The sequence below is a fragment of the Centruroides sculpturatus genome, unplaced genomic scaffold, assembly GCF_000671375.1.
Source record: "Centruroides sculpturatus isolate CEXI.00-Female unplaced genomic scaffold, Cexi_2.0 scaffold845, whole genome shotgun sequence".
Taxonomy (NCBI): Eukaryota; Metazoa; Arthropoda; class Arachnida; order Scorpiones; family Buthidae; genus Centruroides; species Centruroides sculpturatus.
In genome coordinates this window covers 211,849-216,874 of record NW_019385150.1, presented here as the reverse complement: position 1 = coordinate 216,874, position 5,026 = coordinate 211,849, and the positions used below count along the sequence as shown (strand labels likewise).

The 5,026-nt window shown below is 30.6% G+C and overlaps 1 protein-coding gene across 1 annotated transcript in view; it reads left to right on the top strand.

The window, feature by feature from the left end:
• Positions 1-5,026, top strand: part of LOC111635483 (vacuolar protein-sorting-associated protein 36-like) — a 73,308-nt gene that overhangs the window by 21,778 nt on the left and 46,504 nt on the right. The window lies entirely within an intron of this gene.

The following is a 5,026-nucleotide window of genomic DNA, read 5'->3' as shown; positions in this document are numbered from 1 at the left end:
AAAAAAATAACTGTAGTAAGAAAAACAAATGAAAAATGCGAACTAATGTAACGTCGTATGGTGAGTTTTTGTTCGTATCGTGGAGCAAAAATATGTTCGAATTTCATGTCGTATCCTGAAAATTTCGTATGCTGGGGCGTTTGTAACCTGAGGTACCACTGTACTAAAAACTATGGAAAACACATAAAGATACAACACTCACAAACGACACATGCAGAAAATGTCACATGATGCCAGAATCCATACAACACATTACTTCTGGTTGCAAGCTCTTAGCACAGACAGATTATTTACATAACATAATTAAGTAGCAAATACATCAAGAGTTTGCAAAGAAACACAAATTATTAGACATCCATGAATCATACTACAAATATGTTCAACAGACAGTATTGGAAAACAACACACAAAATGTACTACAACAGCCATAATCACAGATAAAACAATTTATCACAACAGACCAGACATCACACTCATTGACAAACACAATAAAATCACATAAGTTATAGACATATCTGTTCCAAACACTCACAATATACAAAACACATGCACTGAAAAAATCAGCAAGTACACAGAACTCTCCCAGGAAATAAGGCATCTTTGGAGGATGGATAGGGTGCTTATTGTACCTGTTGTTCTCTCCTGTACAGGTGTCATACCACACATGCTACACAAAAGCCTGGGAACATTAAAATTGAATAGAAACACATACATTACACTACAGAAGGCCAGTATATCGAATACCTGTCATATTGTTAGGAAATTCCTGAAAACAGATAAACACTGACTTACTTATTTAATTTTTGTCTTGTTTTTGCAGTTACTATGCCTTGACTCTGGTCTGGCATAGTAAATTGGTGTAAACCGAGTGTAACTCACAAAACTCAACATAATAATAATAATAATAGGTTTATGGCATTACAAAATTCTATTAATACAGTAGTGTGTCTATTATCCGAAAGTCAATTATCCGAAAGAATTCCAGTCGGCAAATTTAAATTTTTGCCAGTGCTGTGACGCTGCAATCTTTGGCTATGTCTTGGGCTACTCAAATATTTTACGTTTTTGATACTAAATTAACTTCTGAAGTATAANTATTAATCAATTTTTTCTTCTACATTCTCTTTTAAATTGATTACTAAATTGTACGTTAAACCAATGGATATTTGTTTGGCTGTTTGAAATACTACATCTGATAATATAGGATTATAGAGTTAAAACTCATAAGAATAGAGCTACCCTATAATGATGGAAGTATTTTTATAAATTTTTTTTAGTTTGAATTAGGAGATCAAAACAAGTCTTATAGAAGACTATGCATCTGCCTCTACTTCATTTTTGTGTGTACACCAGTTCTACAATCTCATAAACAGCAAGTGAAAATTTGTTCACAGTTTTTCTGTATTTTATTATAACTTATAAAATAATTGGTGTTGCTCTTGAAAATATGGTAAAACATAACAAACAGTTTTAAGTCATTAGAAGAATGTAGAACTTCTTGATAAGTTGAAGTCTTAAAAGACATGAATAAAAATGTCCTTTAAGCAACATTAATTTCTCTATAACTCTCTTAGAATGCAAGACTAATATTTTTAATATAATTAAACATATGAACAAAGTATATGTTAGTTATTATTATTTGCTTATTAAATCATTTGAAAAATTTTAAATATTTCTTGGATAGCAACAGGCTTCATCTCAGCCATATCAGCTCAATCTGTAGAAACCTAACTCTGTTTTCTCATTAGCCTTATTAATTGGAATTTGTGAGATTTCCAAGGATCCTAAATCTTGCAAATACAAAGATTTACCTGTATTTAAATATATTATTGGAAGAATACTTATTAAAATAAATTAGTTACAATCAAACTCGTTTTTAACAATGTAACTAAATGTTTTAGAGAGAAATTTATTAATAAGATAAACTCATTCAGATGATGTAACTTTATACAGTCAACTTGCATTAATATGAATTGCTAGGGGAATAGTAGTTAGTTCACTTTATCGAAAATTCATATTAACAATTTTCAGGGTCAAGGCCAAGATTGTATAATTTATGGAGTTGTGAGGAACTGGGGGTAGATAAGTGTAATTCTCTCTACCACTTATTCGGCTACAGATCTGGAAGATCCACCTGCAAGGTTGTAGGATGGAGATTATATTAAAATTAAGGTAGACTACAACATTGTAGAATCTTGGTCTTGTCAGGCTCCTGACATCAACCTAAAATTTAGCATTAGTCACGCTTCTGTGTAATTTAGATAACTCTTCCAAGGGGGAGGGCAAGTAGGCAAGTGATAGGATTTCAGCACAGAAATGAGTTCAAGAACGAGGCCATGATAAAGTGACAAAACTTTATTTAATAAGAAATAACAAATAAAATACAGCTATGGAGAGATTATTAATCCCTATCTTATTCGTGAGAGAGAGAGAGTTTACAAGTATTAAGATGTACTACCTCAACTGTAGATTTTGAACTATATCTTCTGATCGGTGACGAATTGTTGATAAGATGGGATGACTGTGGTGGAAGTTCGAGAGAAGGATGAAGTTCTAGGTGGGAACTTATGGCGCACAAGTTAAATCTGTGGACGAGAGATTCTTATGGCACTTTCCAAATTCTCATGGACTGCCATTGTTTTTGTGGCAAATCTGTTCTTCTGTAGACTGTCTGTCTCCTATGGCAATGTCATATTTCTGTTGACTGCCTCAAATGGCAGGAAAATCACCCTTTTTATCATCCTTTCTGTCCAATTGTGTAAAAGAATCCGTGGTTATTAACGGGATGTATGGGGACGTGGAGAGGAGGTGAACTGCTAGATGGATATCAAATTTGTAGATAAGGTCTNACAATAGTCTTTGTTAGGCTTAACATTGACGAAAATTCAACGCGAAACGACACACAACGGAGAAAACTTTCAACATGGGATAAATTAATATATTTTTTCGTACATAATCGGTTATCCGAAATATCGATTTTCCGAACAACCCCATTCCCAATTGATTCGGATAATTGATGCTCTACTGTAGTATCATATCATACATTTTTGAGGGGAATAACATTTTGATGTGCCGTGTTGAGTCATGTCGAGTCATATGTGTACTGCGAGTAGAAGAAGGTTGTGGAACATTGAGATAGATGACCAGCATGACTCTATTGTTAAAGGAAAAGTATGATGTACAGGGGCAAGCTACTAATTTGAGTCAACGAGTATATATTTTAAGTTAAATAAATTAAAAATTATCCATTTCTCCCTTCAAAAAATATTTCTATATATGCATTTATGAACTGTTATTTACGATATTTGTAATAATTTTTGTTTAATCACTTTATTTCAAATTTTTTTTGCTAACTATGTATTCGCTTGAACTTCGTTAAAACCTTAGCTGTATACCGAACAACAACCGAAGTTGTAGAAGGAAATTCGCTTATTTTACCAATCTAGGGATCCCCTTTTCCAAATTTTAATATCATCTAATAATTTAAAAAGACAAATTACAATAAAACGGTTTATTATCCAACTATCAGAAATTTCACAACACGCCAAGGAAGAGAGGAAGGAGCAATTAAATAATTAAAATTATAAAGGATTTAAAAATATATANTGTAATTCTGTCTCTGTAATCCAAAAAAAAAAACCACACTTTGGTAGACATATCTCACAGCAATTTCGGGTTAGCAAATTGTTTTTTATTTACAATTGAACTACATATGTATTTTGGGTTAGTATAATGTACTCCAACCCCTCCTCAGTGCTAGTTCAAATAAACAAGAAAAACTGATATTAGAACATGACCATGATATACCATAGAAAACAAAATTAAAATATAAAAACACATTTTATCATTATGTAAATTACAAAATTTTTTTGCTTAAAATAGGGGGTGGGAGGACAAACCTTCCTCATCCCTAACCTGTAACCAAACATAAAATTGTAAACTCTGTATTAATATACAGCCAAAAAATAAAAAACAACCATCAAACAATAACTTCCATTATACTCACAATCATTTTAATTTTTTACATGAATACATAACAGATGCAGTAAAAATGTTAATATAATAAAAATTGACATTCATATGTAGAGGTTTTGATACACTTACAATATTATTAAAAATATATTAGTATCATAATTACTAGAACAAAATTTTTTACAAATAATTATACCATGTTTAAACATAATCATAACATTTAATTTGTTTTAGCACCATCTATCAATTCATATCAATGGTAATGCAATGATGATAATTTCAAAATGCAAAATTTTTATATTACGGTTAATTTTACAATTATTATTACTTGTATGGTCATACCACGGGGAATTATTGTACTTCAATTTAATGGCCGCTTCATGTTCTTTTAGTCTAACTTCTAACAAGCGCCCTATTTCACCTATGTACATATACGGATTCAGACAATCACATTCCAATCTGTATACAACTCCAGCCTTTTTTAGGCAATCTATATTATTATTAGTACTCTTATTAAGATATCTGTGTGTATTCTGTGAAATTTTATTGGTCAAAGATGGGGCCAAGCAAATGTTATAATTTTTTAAGGCTATTACTACAATGATCAAAAATATTTTTAATATACGGAAATCTTTTACATGTTTTTTCATTTTTAAACTTTGTATTATATCTGTTTTTTAAGTAACATGTTTTCCACTTAGTAAGAATAAAATTTGGGTAATCATTCATTATATATTTTATTTCTAATTCTTTAAGTTTAATATTTTTATTATGATCATCAGATATTTGTGTATATATATTTTTTAATTCCGTAAGATAAGAATTCTTTTTCATATAATCTGGGATATAAAAATGATAATTTATAGTTTTATTAACATTACAAGATTTTTTATCTATATACAGTAGAACCTCGATTATCCGGACCTTTATTATCCGGATTGTTCAAAATAAACAAAAATTTTACGAATTTGCTGATTTGCACTTGGCGAATTACGATACTGTTTATGTACGTGATGGAATGCATAACTTTTTTTGTTTCAACAACGTCTCACCC